Source organism: Macrobrachium nipponense, chromosome 40 (assembly GCF_015104395.2).
Source record: "Macrobrachium nipponense isolate FS-2020 chromosome 40, ASM1510439v2, whole genome shotgun sequence".
Lineage (NCBI taxonomy): Eukaryota > Metazoa > Arthropoda > Malacostraca > Decapoda > Palaemonidae > Macrobrachium > Macrobrachium nipponense.
This window is the reverse complement of record NC_061101.1, coordinates 53,732,402-53,749,840: the sequence shown is the minus strand read 5'-3', so window position 1 is coordinate 53,749,840 and position 17,439 is coordinate 53,732,402.

Genomic DNA, 17,439 nt, shown 5'->3' with positions numbered 1-17,439 from the left:
TACAGCTAAACGATACGACTCATAACTACAGCAGGAAAGACTTGAATATTAATTTTGATACTCTTCTCCTTCCAGGTTATAAATCTGAATACCCTTTAAATGTATACAATCCTTATATTATACTTCCCTCTTGCTGGCCTCTTACGAGGTAATCACTCAGTCTAGATGGGCCAAGGGTCAATACCTCAACCTCAGTCAGATTCAATTTAGCCGCGTTTAATATCGGGAAATTGCAAATAATTATTAATTTTTTCAGCAGCTAACGGCAATTTATATGTAAAAACTCACTTCATAATAATATCTCTGGTAGAATGCTCAAGTTTGATGCAATTTTCCAGAAAATATTCTCGCTAATGTATGCAAACGCTAATTGGATTTTATCTCGGAAATTCTTACTTAGATATAATGAGCAGTTGGTTTAAGCATCACCTGATCGCCTGCTGATAATAGTTTTCACTTACTATACAGTGAAGCAGAACACTTTGGAACGCACCGTCGCCTTCTTGGCCTAAAACAGCAATAACTTTTGTTTTTCTTGCCTGGGAGGATCTCTCACAATAATCCAATTTACCAAATAGGAAAATCGCAGTTTCCAGGCAACACTTTCTTACCCCGGAGACGCTGGTCTATTCCACCGTTCTCTGTGAGAAAGAATGAATGAGAACGAATACATAAGGAGAGCAGGACTAGCAAGATACAATGATGGCAAAAAAGGATTAACATAAGGAGAGCAGGACTAGCAAAATAAAAGTAAAAATTAACATAAGGAGAGCAGAAATAGCAAGAAACAATGCTGGCAAAAAATGAATTAAAAGGAGAGACTAATCACCACTGGGACCCATTCAGTTTTATAAAACAAGATCGATTTCCACCATCTAGGTTGTCTTTTTTTCTTTCCTGCATTCAAGCTGTAGATGAACAAAATGCTTATTTGTTTCACAATGAACTTCAAAATTCTGTTCCCTTTCTACCCCCTACTTTTTAAACGCCTTAGGGATCAACAGCGCGAAAAGGCTTATCATATTCCCAGGACACATGCATTGCACTGATTTTGAACTACACCAAATAGATCCAGCTGTCCTCCTCCCCAAGGGGATATGGATCTTTGCATGGGATTCTGAATGCAAAGCCGTTCAACGTCTAGTTTCGTCATTAAATACTGCATACGCGCCTGAGTGTGCGTTTCCACTTGTCTGAGAGACGATCAAAATTATTTCGAAAAAAATGGTTTTCGTAACTAGGGAACGATATCGAAATGCCTACATATACATTAACGCTAAAGGATAAAGCACTCAGATTTCCTAATCGTTTCTTGCAGACTGAACATCTGATACACTATTTGGGATTGCGATACTGGTTTGTTCACTTTACAGCAATGCCAACCAAAAATGACTATGAAGCATGTTTAAGAATAGTTCTTGGTATGCTTACATTTTGTTAACTGTATAATATAAGAGGCTCTTTGGAAAAAATGACATAGTTTATTACGCACTACATCTTCGGTTAACTTTATAAGCAAGTAGATGTTCGATTAACAAAGGAAACAGAGGAATCTAGAGTCAAAACAGCTTACATTACTCGCCTACAGAGCAAAACATGAGGACCAGAATATATTGACAAACGATGGACCTGATGACATGTTTTTAGTCGTAAAAAGATGTGTCACTTTCGGAGCTCGAATCCACCTTTTTTTCCCTTCCCCGTTTTATTTTCTGATAAGGGTCTATACATTAATGTTGTATACTTTGTAATATTTAAGACAAATCATGTAGTGCACTCTTTCAACGAGCAATTTCTATTCAATATATTGTAATTCCCCAATGCAGTTATCTGTGAGCATTTATGTTGCGTAATGCTACCTGGGCACCGTATCAGCCCTGATGAATGACTATTGCCTAGTAATCAATAGGGTGGAAAAGGTATGTAGTATGTATATCATAGCCAATGCCATTCATTATAAATGGATTCTCCTAAACGCATACCGCGTTTGGGTCGACTCTTGTTGCGTTGTGTTTTGTAAGCCTTTGTGCACAATAAAGTAATTCTCAGGTAGGGACAATTTAGGTTAGTACTCCGTCTTCAGTCAAGTGCAAACTACGCAGTTGTGTACAGCAACTCGTTCCTGGGCAGGATGAATGGATTGTACGGCATTTCAAGCCAACGCCCAGTCATTGGAGTAAAGAATACCATTCAGTTGCCGTTCATGGGTAAAACTAATCCATTACATTTAGCAAAAAATCTGATTTAAACAAAGCAGGATGAAACTTCTTCGCACGAAGGGCCTTTGAAGACGTCTGAGTGGTTCTCAAAAGCAGAGGACCACTCATTTCCGCCATCTGAATAGATATTAGGAAACAACTAACTGGATACCAATCCGGATTAAAATTTTCGAACAAATAGATTTTTATGGGATCCGTATCTAGTTATGCACTTAATCGAGCAGGTCTTATCTACAAAATCAGGTAAGCAACAAAAACCAATAAAAAAAGAGTGGAAGATATGAAAATGTGTTCAACATTTTTTTTTCAGCACCACCACTCTTATTACGTAGAATGTTACCAGTGAAGTCCCTTAGATCACAACGAAATATTTGGAAGTACGGATACTCACCATCTGTTTCTCACAATGCACGATAAACCATTTATGGCAACAAAAATAATCTAATAATGGAATCTCTCTCTCTTCTCTACTCTTTTCTTCTCTCTCTTCTTCTCTCTCTCTCTCTTTCTCTTCTCTCTCTCGTCTCTCTTCAGATAGTTCATCGAGAGATCGTCATCCCTCGACAGGTACCAAGAGAAGCATTATCGCATTTCGAACTATTGTCAAAATAAAATCCCAGAAATAGAAGCACTTTCTTCGTATTCGTCTCGCACAGTTAAGAAAAAGCCGCTTTATACAACAAAGTGAAACCTACGTAAAGCCTTCGTCAAGCGTGAATGCCTTACGTGGCATATTCTAAGTAGGGACTCTGTTAATCGAGCGATGACATAAACACTCTAATAAATAAGAAGGATATATGGCAAGGGTCCTCCTAGGAATGTGAAGGCAACTGGCAAGTCCCAGATTGCCCAAGTCGAATGTCTGTCTGCTTTAGGGCATGACAGTGCTATTAGTCAAGAGCTCCTTGATGGATTCACTCTGACCTTTTTAAGGCTTGACTCTGAAACCCTCCAACTACTGTTGCTCATCCCTGAAAGGGAATGAGTGAATTAGAGAGATGGCGAACAATGTTCCTCCTTTTGTATCTGACCGAACACGGGGAATGCGTATCATTTAGGAGAACTACCAACATGTAATTGCTGGAACTTTGTAAAGTACTTACCGAAGTGGCTTAGTTTCATACCAAGTACTTGGGTAAGCAGTTTTATTTATCAAGATGCGACGATGACTGCTAAGATGAGTAATATGCCCCACATTTGGAACGCAGCGAAAAAAATTTAGATAGGATTCATCAGCTTCATAATTACTAGGTTTACAACTGACATTAATGAATCATCATAACAATGCTGTTTAATAAATTATTGCAGGCTCATCTTACCAAAAGGACATACATACATAAATATACATATATATATATATCATATCTAATATGTATATCATATATATATATATATATATATATATATATATATATATATATATATAATCTATATATATATATACATTATTAGGCCTATTACATAGTAATATATATATATATTATATATTATAATATTCTATAATACATATATTAATAGATATATATATATATATATTATATATTAATATAAATACACATATCTATATAGTATATATCTAGATATATAGATATATATATAGATTATATATATATATACACACACACACAATATATATGTATACGATATAACTGAATCACGAAAATATGGAACGTGATGAATATATAAATAAAGACAAAATCCACGAAGGAAAGTGAAGCAATGGAGTACCGATGAGAGGCTTTCCGACTTTGCTTTCGTCCTTTTACTAGGCAACCTGCTTAGTAAAGGGCGAGAAGTCGAATGGCCTCGCAGCGGTTAACTACATTGTTTGACATTCATTAATGGATTGTCTATATATATATATATATATATATATATATATATATATATATGTGTGTGTGTGTGTGTGTGTGTGTGTGTGTGTGTGTTGTGTGTGTGTGTATGTATATATGAGCATTCGTATCCGACGAACATGAAATAATCACTTACAAAAAAGCAGTACACTTTTAATACATGCTACGGGACACTTCAAATTACTGAAACTACTTGAGGATCAAAACTAGAATACATGAGTCCCTTAAGCAATAATGCTTAATCATTTTCATAAAACATCCTAATCTTATGGGTTATTAGACATTTACTTTAGCGAATCAAAAAATGACGATAAAAATCGGAGAAATATTAAAACTGTGACGCCTGTACACTAACGAGATCAAAGCCTTTGTTTGAAGAAAATTAACAAGCGCAGTCTTTGAGCAAGATGGCCAACCGCATTCCTCAAATGCTACACTCGTTATTTACAGTCCATAAGCCTCGTGCCTCAACACGCCTACCCAATAGAAAACGCGATATATTAACAGAAAAGTCAGAAGATTAACCCAACTGACGAAATTCATACTTAAATGTTCGGGAGACAAGCAAAAGAGCGCAACGAATACTTACTACATCACATCAGTATGGAATGCTTTCCTAAAATGAATGTTCTCTGAAGGTTACGAGTCTTTTAAAAATACGATCACTTGCGGCGAAATCATGAAATACGATAAGGTGCGACCCAACTAAAGTGTTGTCGTGTGTTATTAACCAACACCAAGAGAATGTTTCGAAAATTAAACGCTGGGGAAGCAATCCCTCTGATTATAGCAAAGGTTCTCGACCTTTTCCCCCGCTTAGTGCACCGCTAGGTATCAAGCCGCGGACCTGTGTCGTTATTAACCTGACACATAAAACGCTTATAAATTAGGACCGATCTGATGTGAAATTGTATTAATACGGATATTACCAACAGCTGAAATTGCAGTGCATTTAGGACGCGGTTAGTCATTTACACCATAATCCATGTTGATCATTATACTGCACAGGAGTTAAATTAAAGCCACTCCATGAAGTGGTATAATACGCCTTTGAAACCTACCTATCCGAGGTTCGCTGGAACAGTGTCCTTAGCCTTAAGAACTATTTCTGGGTTGACAGATTTCATATTTCTGAATGACAATCACTGCTCTGGCAGTTATCTAGATAGGAGTTCGTGGCTGTTTACACACAGCCATGGAAACACAAAAGGAAAAGGAAACCATCTCCATTTCCACTGAGGTACGATCGAAAACAGACAGAATCATTATTCAGGTGACAGTCTGATTTGAATAGCAGAAGGAAGGATTCGGACTCATTCCTCACTTCAAATCCAGATCATCGCGCCGAAGCTAAAGGAGCCGTTAAACGCGTGTTTGTTCTTCGGGCTGACGGTACCTGGCCTCGGAGTCACCAATTAGGATCCATTTTTGCAACCAAACGGACCCCCGCTGGTCGTAACTATGATGACTAAACGTACCTTTAAGCCTATTACGAGTTGGCAGACCTCGTGCCGTCGCTTCCACGGCTTACCTGTCTTGCTTAAAGCCCTGCGCAGGCGCATTGTTGTTTTCACTTTAATTGTTTATTAGATCCATAAATCTCGCTCCTTTTATAACACCCTTCAGACAGAGCCAGCCTCGCTATTTGTATCTCTCCTGCTTTAATTCAAAATGAAGATCGCCGGTGTCATATCCATTAAGAACTTATAATCTACCCAGCGGTCTGCGAGGGTAAAAATAGAACATCCTCGCATGCTTTCGAAAGCAGCGTAACAACAATCGACATATTTATGGGAAGGCTCGGCGCGCCAAAGGCCTAATTCCAGATGCCAGATAAGGTGTCCTATAAGCTACGAAAATTTCATACCGCTACGTAATACAGGTAATCCAATAATATGAAAAATATCACTATTATAAACGCAAAATAAGGGTCTTATTAAACCCATGACTAATAACCAGTGTTCCCCGAGGCATAGTCAACAGGGCCCAGTTGAACGGTATCTCAAAAACAACCAGTAAATTAGCCCTAGTGTCAAGCTTCGGGTAACGAATGCGCGGGGGGAGGGGGGTTAGTGGTCGACGGTGGTTGGAAGATCTCTCTCGACAAATGAATGTTTGAATCCATGTGCAGTATTTTTATTATTTTCAAATCTGATATATCTTTATATACATACATACGTACACATATATAATGTTTATATATATATATATATATATATATATATATATATATATATATATATATATATATATATCTATATATATATATACACGCACACACACATAATGGGCTATTCTCCAAAGAACGAATTTCCCAAAGTAATAAGAGATGAATTTCACACAAAACCTCCGAATTTTACAGATGAAATACCAACAAGAAATACAAAAATTGTCGATGGTGTAATGAACGCGAAATGTTGCAGCAAGAAAGAAGTTTCAATGGATGTAATATGCAAGGAAGACCTGGGAGAGACTGCAACCTTAATAGGGAGTCATTTATTAGTTTTTGGGCAGCAAATTCTCTGGTATCTCGAGGTAACCTTTTCCAACAGAAGGACATCCACAAATACTCTTGGATGTTTCCAGGTGGCTGACATAGAAACTAAATAGACCACAGAGCCATAAATCGAGACACAAAGAGAGTACTCAGGAATGTCAGGTGTTCTGGAGGAGCAGAAGTCGGCAGTGATGATCAGCTGGTTGTCGCCACACTGAGGCTGAGACTGAAAAAAAGCAACCACAGAAAACCTGACTATCTTGGCATATAATACAGTAAAGCTTCTTGAAGAATGTAAAGAAAGTCCGTGCAGATGAGATCATCATGAAGGGGTGATGGCTTGAAGATGTCCTTCCCACTACCAAGGGTTAGAATAGTGTACCTGATAAATATCTCTGGCAATGAATGGAAATTTGTGGACGTGAAAGTAACTGAGTTCCTCACTTTTTCTCTTGGAGAAGCTGGCCCCAGGAAGTGCTAGTGTGCTAGCTGCACACTCTCCCCAACTCTGACTGCAACTCACCGAAGTCGACTAACTATAAGGTACAGTACAATTCCCTGATTGGATAAACAGAAGAATTGGAGTTGGCTTTCTGGAGAGGAATGGAAATATATAATTTAGGCCAAATGCCAAGCGCTGGGACCTATGAGGCCATTCAGTGCTGAAAGGGAAAACTGACAGTCGAGATGTTTGAAAGGTGTAGCAGGAGGAGAACCTCGCAGATGCACTATGAAACAATTGTTAAAGCGAGTAGAAAGTCAGATGAAAGAAAGAGAATAACAAAGGGGTACGGTAAAAGGAATGGAAGATGTTGCAGAATGGTGGCCGAAGGACCTATCTATTCAGAAGTAGAGTATGTTTGTTTGGGACCGAGGAAAAAAAAGAGAATATTCCCAACTTAATGATAAAGGTTATTCAGCTATTATTAATTTCCTCCGATATCCTTCATTACAAATGGGAAATGGATAATTATCTTATTTCCTATGTCTTTGTACACATGCATAATTCATATTTGAGATATATCGATCATATTTTTATGTAGTTTAATCTAAGGGCCAGAACAATGTCCCCAAAACATAATCATTCCGTTACATAAAATCAACCAAAACTAAATGAACTTCAAATGAAGGTGCTCGGAATGCATGTAACTATTATTCAATATCGACAGAAGAGACCTGAGTAATGCATCTTCCCTACAAACAAATAAACAAATAAATAAATAAATAAATAAAGTCCCTTCTCAAAAGTTACCTTCTTAACTCTCCCGAAATTTAACCAATTTTTACCACATTTTTATATAATTTTCTTAAAAAGTCACTTCTAATGTTTTTCAGTAATCCAACCAACAAATAGCCAAAGGAAAAAAACATACACAAAACGACTCAAAAGTACAATACGAAATAAAAAAAATATAATACGAAAGCTATAATACCCATCATCAACTTTAGTATTCGTTAAACAAGAACCAACTGGATATGACTTAAGCTTAAAAGAATGTCTTCACGTTTACCCTAAAAGAACGTCATCGTGTTTTCCAATGTCAAAGGACAAGGACCAAGAGCAAAAAAAAAAAAAATAATAAAAAAAAAATAAATAAATAAATAAAAAAGGGGGAGGGGGAGTCTCAACACGTTTCGATTGGACCGAAGGGCGTCTCCGACGTGTGTGGCAGCAGCAGAAGGCCAAGTGTCACAAGAGGCACTGCGGTCATGAACTGTACATCATCCCACGAGGGGAACCCATCAGCGGCTTATCGGCGCCTGGCATCGGAAACCAAAGGAGCCACGTTAGGTTATCTGCTTCCTCGATCGGTTGCTGGAGGTCACGAGATCGGTAAGCGAGGCCATACATGGGGTCCACTTCTCCAAGGGATGGAACCCAACGCCTCCGAGGACTTTCATTTAACATGGTGTATTGTCATCCGCTGTCTCGGCTGGATTTATTTTAATGGCCCCTAAGACAAAAGAGGCCTCTCCACGACGCTTCTCTCCAAGGACAAGTGTTCAATGTAAACACTACAAGGAGCGTCGAAGCAACTGAGGTAGCAGCAAAGTATTCAGCTTGCAGTGTTCCTCGATACACACACACACACACACACACATATATATATATATGTGTGTGTGTGTGTGTGTGTGTGTGTGTGTGAAAACAAACACTGTAGAACAAGAACAAACAGGGGAGAACGCAATTATACGAGAAAACGAAGCAAGGTCGAACCTGATAAAAGCACGAGGTAATGTCAAATTATGGACTAACATGTTGAATGGGCCGCCTTATTATTCAAGTAAATTAGAAACCGTTACTTAAATATTTATTGGATTAATTCGTTTACGATCTCTCGGTGTATGAATGATTAGTACCGAAATGCCCGCTAGAATCTTTTTAAACAGAAATAAAAAAAAACACTCCTAATGCCGTTACGCGAAAGAATTATGTGAAGCTTCCAGAAATATTTCAATAAGAGCTTTTTTTTTAATCTAATTATTGAAAATGAGTCCCTGCCTAACCTAGTCGAGCGTTTCTTTTTTAATAAGATATTTAAACTATGACCGCAAATAAGACGAATGTGATATTATGTCAAAGAGTTTTATTTTAGAGAAAATATTAATTTTCTTTTTATTACTTGAAACGGGAAATGGAATATAGTTCGACTTCTTGTTAACAATCATCTATCGTCACCAAATCCTTGAGAATTTTAATTGATTTATTAGACATTGCAACATGTATATGTATTTGTATATATATATATGTATATGTATTTGTATATATATATGTGTATATATATATATATATATATATATATATATATTATATATATATATTATATATATATATATATACACGTATACCTAGCCAGCTGCAAATAGGCTTCTAAATTACATTACATTTGCAGAGTGCAGTGATGTTCCACGTCAACGTGATTTTTAGAGGTCAAATATCAAATAAGAATTTAGCCTTGGCTACAAGTTTTGACCTCCACGACATAGCGACCTTACAAACATTTCCATGCTTATGTGCAGAGTGAGGTCAAGAGTAAGGTAGTCATAGAGGTCAAAGGGGAAATGTGAGTTAAACCTCAGTCTCAACTTTGGAACTGAACAAAATACAGACTCCGGAATGAAAATCCCACAATGATGCAATTTGCGAATTGAAATCAAGGTCATAAGATGAATTTGACTTCAGTACTAATTATGGAAGACGCTCTGCATCCCCCTGGGTGCCACTGGAAATGATCGATTGACTGATTGACTAATTATAGAAATTTTCAATTTAGAAAGTCTATAATCAGCAGGGCATAATCCACTCATGAAAGCAATGTGCCAAGAGAGCCACTCCACACTATATTCACAACTCATTCGCCCATACCAGAACTTTGCACCTTTACCTATTATCCTTCCCCTGACTTCCTTACCGCTCTATGCATAAATTGAACAGCTACCAAGACATACCACTCCTTTGCCTATCCCATCTACACAATTCCCTTCCACGTTAAATCTTTTCATTTCTCCAACTCATCTCCTATATCCTAAATCGAAAACATCTCAGACACTGCCTATACTGAGTCTGTCATATGCTTACTCTATGTTTACGTACGCCACATATAGCTTTTTTTCCATGACATCCAACCCTTCACGCAACCCTTTCATAACAAGTACTCGATTAACACACTCTAATCCTTGCCTTAATCCACGCTGCTCTACCCCTATCAATCGTTCTGTCATTTTCCGCCGAACTTTCTCAATCTTGACATAAACCTTCGCTGATATACAGAGCAATGTTCTCACTGATATATTAGTATTACTTACATTCACCCTTATCTCCTTTATACAAAAGCCGAAATTTGAAGGTAGATCCTTTACTTCGGTCTGTGCAAGACCATGAGGTGGATGTTTGTTTGTTTGTATGGTGTTTTTACGTTGCATGGAACCATTGGTTATTCAGCAACGGGACCAACGGCTTTACGTGACTTCCGAACCACGTCGAGAGTGAACTTCCATCACCAGAAATACACATCTCTCACTCATGTGGGGCAAGGGCATTTGTGGTTCCATAACAAAAATGGCCAAATACACAGAATAAGATTATTATTAGTTTAGATCAAAACCAAAGGTCATATAATATGATTAGCAATCTTGAATATATAATCTAGAATTCAGGCCAAAGGCCAAAGGGACGTGTTTAGTCATTCAGCGCTGAAAAGGAAATGGACAGGAAAAGGTTTGAAAGATGTAACAGGAGAAAAACCTCAAACCAGTTGCACTATGAATCGAGCGTTAGAAGAGGGGGGAGAGTAAGATGGAAGACAGAGAATATAAAAGGAGGTACAATAAAAGGAACGAAAGGGGTTGCAGCTAGGGGACGAGGACACGCTGCAAAGACTCTTAAGTAATGCCTACAGTGCAGCGCATGAGGTGCACTGACGGCACTACCCCCTAAGGGGATTAGAAATCTTCCACAGAAAAAAAATGTTCATTTGTTCATCGAAAGTAACTATCGAAACATCATCGGAGACATAAAAATATCAGTATTGTAAAAGAAACTTACAATTATTTTATATAAGCTATGGTAAATAACCCCAGCGGACACCTGGCATTCCCAGACGCGGATAAGGAATTAAGTATTATCATTATTCCTTAATTCTAATTAGTTTTTCCTAACTCACATGTTTACTAACACGCTGGTCCCACCACCCCCGCCCCCCACCACAAAAAAAAAATAAAAAAAAAAAGTAAATAACGCAACTCAATAAAAATACTCATGTGAAAGTACCAGAGGGAGAGAAAGCGCTTGGGAATATTTTATGATTAGTAAATAAAAACAACTGTTCAAGTTTCCCACGCACTCTCCTAAACACTAACGTGCCTCTTATTTAAGGGACTTTCGAGTATTTTTTTTTTATTAAATAATTTATGTTCGGCGTAGATACACCATTCTGAGACCTCCAGTGCCGTGTTCACGGAAATGAAAAAATAAAATAAATAATAATAATAATCCTAATAATAAATCATAATAATAATAATAATAATAATAACAATAATAATAATAATAATAATAATAATAATAATAATAATAATAATAATAATAATTCAAAGAAACTTCATAAATCACACGAGTTAATAAAATAAAATGGAAAAGTAAATCCACAATAATATGTCTGTTTGATCTTGTTATTTAAAATACAAAGCAGAAAGCTTTCGAGGACATTGCACGGTCCTCCTTGTCAATCTGATATCTGATATTCAGATTGACAAGGCAGGACCCGTGCAGGTCATCGAAAGCTTTCTGCTTTGTATTTAAATAACAAGATCAAGCAGACATATATTGTGGATTTACTTTTCTAATAATAATGAATAATAAAATAATAATAATTAATAATAATAATAAAAATAATTAGCTCCCACATGACAATCATACTGATCGATAACGTTCATAGTCATCCGACCTGGTTTTTAAGAGGGTTATTTTCCTTATTTAAAGAGAACATTTTTGAAATTTTTCATTTTTCTGAACGAGCTATGTCATTCTGAGGGAAACTAATCTAGGGACGATGATCTTTGGTATATACATTTTTAAAAATAAAAAATGAACATTCTAAGCAATTAGAAAAAATGCTCACAATCCTAATCATTCCTAAATCTAAAGAAAAATGTAAATCTGTAAAATCCATAAATGTTTTATTTCAAAAACCCAAAAATTACGACTTCAGAACTACTATCTTTCTGGCGATAACATAAGCAGTACAATATTTAAAAACTGATGATAACCACGCACATATTAACAACGTTATATCATGGCTGCAATTAACAATAATTAAAAAAAGTGAGTCACAATTTTTCATTAAATACCTTTAAAAAATACGCTTTGTTTATGTACGAATTATGTTCTAAGCAGTGGTTCCCAAACTTTTTTCTGTCATTTCCCCCTGCACCCAGTTCCACCATCCAGATTTCCTCCTTCATGTGTATGAGGGAAAGAGCAGTTAAAACACACGGTGACTATTTACTAATTCACTTTTCAAATGTACAAATATACTGATAAACAAGCCTTCTTCTCTCTCTCTCTCTCTCTCTCTCTCTCTCAGACATGAAAAAATCCATCTGAGATTTTTTGTTAGTAAGTAGTGTAATTATTTCCCCCCTGGTAGCTTCAAATTTCTCCCCAGGGGGAAATTTCCCCCAGTTTAGGAACCACTGTTCTAAAGCAAAAGAATAAAAACATAAATCTCACCATTAATCCGAACAGGGACAAATCCCTTGCCCGAAAGTTTCCCCAAATGATGCTGGAGATCTGATTTCAGACGTCTGCTTCACGCAGCACTGGTTCTGAACACGTCTAGAATTACACTACTCGGACACTGTACCAAGACAAGGCGGGCAGAGGCCCGGTATTATTTATTCGGATATACAGTTTAATCCTCATTTCTGAAGCTGTGCACTTCGTTAAATCCACAGCTAAAGTCGTTCGATAAAAGGAATTATCATAGATTATTTGTGGAGGCCAAAAGATTAATCAATTAAGAAAATAAAGACAAAGTAAAGAGGAAATGCTCAACATCCCAACAGTAAAGCTGATAACGCAGTCACCTTTGCCTGAGCGAACATAAAATGCGAGTCTACAATGGACTACCTTTTTCCTTAAGAGAACGTGAACACCCACAAGGGTCAAGAGAAGTCATGAGATAAGAAAGCGCTGGATGAAGCCTAGCATATTCATCCCGGTACATAAATAATATAATTAATTTCAAAACGAACGTAAGTCCTAATTTCACGGAATCGTACAACAGAAAAAGAGTTATCTGCCAGACTTCGGATGAAGAAGTCAAGTTTCATGAGGCTACCGATTACATTCTCCCAAGCTGACACAAAAAGGATGGCAGGCATGGATATGTCCACTTTACATTTCATATATATATATATATGTATATATATATATATATATATATATATATATATATATATATATATATATATAATTTACATTCAATCAATCATCCATGTACGTACTATATAAGAGATGGAATATTTACAATTGCTATTTGAAATGAAAACGTGAAAAATAGCATAGCCAGCAAAACGTTAATATAAAGAGTAATAATAATACGAATAATTTATTATTATTATTATTATTATTATTATTATTATTATTATTATTATTATTATTATTATTACAGAAACTCGCAATACATGTAGAATGAACTCATTGAAAGCATCTCAAAAACATTAAAATCAATTTAAAACATAAAAACTGAAAGTATCTTCACTTAGACGGAAAGACTCTACTTGCCTCGTGTAAATCCATATTCCATAAAAGTACAGTTGGTAATCAACTGAAACTAAACACGGTCCACTTCATCTGTGTCATTGTACCGCCAGTTTCAGCAACCATAATCAATCAATCATTTGTCGCTCTACCTTATTGAGTTGTAGGTAGGTTCTCTGATAAATTTTGTCCTGCACCTCGTGGCAAAATATGTAGTTTATATAATCAAATTGCAAGATCATCGTGAATAACAATCTTTTTCAGATAGTTTGTACGTATCAACCAACACAGCTGTCAGTTCATTCATCTCTGGCAGTGGTAAATGTTTCCATTCTCAGATTCGGTGTTGTTGAAAGTTACTGACAGCTAGTTCGTGAGAGTTAAGCTATGACATTAATTTCTTCGCTTCGTAATTGCAAAAATTGTACTTATCTAAACAATTAGTCAGGAGGAGAAAATAACGTCAAAATAGCAAAATAGTCCACATGGATGAGGAGGAAGTAAATGAATTCCTGTGAACTACATTGTGGTCAGTGGGAAATGTCCAGAAAAGTGGATACAGCAGTCCAGAAAATTCCATGGTTCTGGGGAAGTAGACTATCAGCTTTCTAATGTTCTTTAGCTACGCTATTCAACACAGGTCGACGTTTCTTTCCTCCTATAAAAGGGGGGGGGGGGAAACGGCATTCTTTCTATAAAAAGGCGGGGGGACACGGCAACAATCATCGTCATAATATTACAACTCTTGATCAATGATAGATCACTCCATGTCGAGAACTTCTGTACCATATTGACAGCTTTGACTACTGACAGCTTTGACTATCATACAAAATAGGTGTGTATATGCTGTCCGTGCTGCAAACTTCATCATCTTCCAGTCAAGCAGCTCATACCGGTAAATCCTCAATTTATAACTGTCCCCAATATTTGAATCACTAAAAGTGATATGAACACTGCAGTCCACTATAGTGTTAGCCTTCCTTTAAAAAGGGCTGTGTGAAAAACTTTGTCCCAGCCATCTTCACCTGCTTTACATCACTATCTCACCTACAAATTAAACTTCTGTACTCTTCCTTTATGGTATCATTTTTAACTCTATCTTGCCTTCTGACTTAATATTCTTTTCAGATCTTTATTTTCAAAACAAGAAAATCTTTTCGATATAGTTTCATAACATGATTTATGCCTATAATACAATACAAGTCGTACTAGACATTTGTTGAACTTACTTTCTTATGCAAGTTCACTCAACTTGAATTTCAAATGTTATCTAGATGTCCACCCATTCTTTGATTTGTCTTTTTCATTTTTCAGTCTTTCACCAAGTTCCAACTCAGAACTTATTACTGGATATCACTGTTCCTAAACTGACAACATATTTAACTTTATTAATAATTTCTCCTAATTTTATTCCGTTCTTTGATACATACTCTGATCTTAATACTTCTGTATTTCTTAGAATTATGCGTGTCTCATCTCTCCAGATCCATGAAGAATTCTGTTAGGAAAGCTTTGTAAATGTAATGCTTTACTAGCAAAAAAAAAAAAAAGCACCATCTGCTTATTCTAAATCTGTCAAACTCTGATCTTAATACTTCTGTATTTCTTAGAATTATAGTGAGTCTCATCTCTACAGATGCATAATAAATTCTGTTAGGAAAGTTTTGTAAATCTTGTAATGCTTTACTAGCAAAAAAAAAAAAAAAAAAAAAAAAAAGCACCATCTGCTTATTCTAAATCTGTCAAGTTCATATCGTTTACTCCAGTCCAAACCTCCTGTTCCATCTCTGACCACTTTTTGTCATTATAAAATTTATGAGATGGACAAACAGCAAGGGTGCAATAAACTCCTCTCGTATTACACCACTACTGACATTGCAAAGCCTCTTGTTAAGTAAGACCTCATCAATTTCAAATTCCTACTTACTTCATTCGAGGGAGATTTCAAAGGAACGCCAAAGTAATGCGAGACCTTCCACAATATTGGTTCATGGATGCTATAATTAAGAAAAAGAACCGTAATTAAGAACAGCCATCTGATGGGGATTCTGAAGTACCATACTGGATATGCCTTTATAAGCCTTTATAAAAATATTTGTTCAGTGCATTTCCAGCCTTCTTAAAGTAACCAGTTCATCTCTTATGCTTTTTATCCATTCCCTTTCAACAGGTCCTGATAATACTGAATGTTATCACTACAACCGACGTGATTACAATGTCTCTGTAGTTTCCACATTCAGTTGAGTCAACCCTCTCTGGATCCATAACTATGAGTTCCTGGACCCAATCCTCAGGCTTTGCCCCTTCATTTCATGTTCTGCAAACCAGTTTAGTCAATAACAGAGGTATCAGTTTTGTTTCCGGTTTATTCAATATAAGAGGTACCAGTTTTGTTTCCGCTACACCTACCTCTGCAATGTTTCCATCATAACCAGGTGCTTTCCATCTTCCTAGTTTCTTTGATTCCACTTCAGAATTTGCGAGTTCTTTCATTAGCTCGTCATCTTCTGGTTTATCAATCAATTCGTCTCTTATTCATAAATTGACATAAATGTTTCGCACAACGCTGCCCTTCTGATTTTGTTACTGACCATCACTGTTCATTTCCACACGTAGACATTTCATTAATACTTCTGTGGGTAACCTAGCGCCAGTGCTACTACCTGAACACATGGCTTTGTTAATATAATCAACCCATTTCCCCAACCTCTCTATTTTTTCACCTGTGTTAAATTAGCTACCTTGGACTCGAGTACTTAGAACGCTGTATTTGCGTTCTTCATCTCCTCACATAAATTAGCTGTATTTACCTCTTTCTTTTGTTTATTTTAAACTAGAGCCCAGATCTCATCCATCCTGCCACCCCATATCCCAACACTTCTCCAGCAGACTAATATACATACTTAAAGCTTCTCAGTCATCATTCACCCTCTGCTCCTCTTCAGATATGATTTCGAAAACTGCAAACCTATTTCACATTCAGTCGAAAATTGGTATATACCATGAGAACAAACTACTGCTGGTAATTAATTCACTACTGGCTGGGTTTTGGTTTGTATGGTGTTTTTACTTTAAATTGAACCAGTGGTTATTCAGCAACGGGACCAACTGTTTTAAGTGACTTATGAATCACGTCGAGAGTGAACTGCTATCACCACACCTCTCACACGTCAATGGAATATCCGAAAATATACTAGTATTGCACCAGCCCTGGTGCGTATGTGTGTTATTTTTTTTCATGCCCCTAGGTTAGATTGGGTTAAGATTGGGAAACATAATATCATTTTCAGAATGATTCTATGGATAGTTTTTAAGATATGGCGTCCCGCTTTTTCAGGGAAGGTTCAGTACTCGGTTACAGTTCGGGAATATGCGACCAGGACCCTAAATATTATAAAAATGTTTCCCGTTCACATGCATTCGACGTATTGTTTCACATTTAATTCTTTTTTCTATGGTTATCTCACACTACTACCTGAACTACACTAAAGCTTCTGTCAATGATAAAATTCGTAAGTTCCTAAACATTACAATAAAAAAACAAAATTTCAATTTGATATTATTAAGCAATGGCCTTTAAGGTGGTTTAAGAATACTTCTCGATCAATC